Source organism: Podarcis cretensis (genome assembly GCF_951804945.1).
Source record: "Podarcis cretensis genome assembly, chromosome: 7".
Lineage (NCBI taxonomy): Eukaryota > Metazoa > Chordata > Lepidosauria > Squamata > Lacertidae > Podarcis > Podarcis cretensis.
The window spans coordinates 62394852-62395646 of record NC_137176.1 but is presented as its reverse complement, the minus strand read 5'-3'; positions in this window follow the sequence as shown (position 1 = coordinate 62395646).

Here is a 795-nt window from a genome sequence, read left to right as displayed (position 1 = left end):
CAAGAGGATACCTGGTGAACTGGTCAAATCAGTTCCTTTGTTAAGCTAATGGCATTGGTCACTATCATCAGCATCATAAAGGGTTAGCTAAGAAGAGATGTGTTGCCATAGTGACAACACTAAGCAAAGGTGTGTTGCCATACTTTTAGGTGGTGGGATAGGCATTTTCTCACCACTTCTCACCTGGCTGGATGCCACATCCATCCCAACAAGGAGAATAATAGGCCTGGAAGCTGGAGACATAGAGGCTTGTCTTGATCTGTGCTGAACCCAGTCAGTGCCAGATTTACGTATAAGCTAAACAAGCTATAGTTTACGGCCCCACTCTCTTGTGGGGCCCCCAAAAAATTAAAGAAAAAAACCCTGGATGTACATTTCCAAAATATAAGATAAAAAACAAATAAAACCTGCATACAGCAACAGTGCTTTGTGTTGTGATGTAAGTAATGGGCCCTGCCTGCTAGCCTGCTCCCTAAAATATCACTGGTTTGCTCACTTCTAAAGGAACTTTTGTTATTGCCAATGCCAATGTGTTTGCATTATTAAGTTTGTTATGAATAAAAAAATCATTTTAAGTTAGAGCTTAATAATTATTTCACTATTAATATACTTCTTCTTAATTGTATTTCACTATTAATATACTTCTTCTTAATTGTATTTGAGTTAAACAATTACTTTGATAAAATACATATTTTTTATGTGCAAATGGCTTTAGATTCCTATTAGGTCCATAAATTACCATATAGCATATATTCAACACTAAAACACCGACAATTTGTTGTTGACAAAGAACAG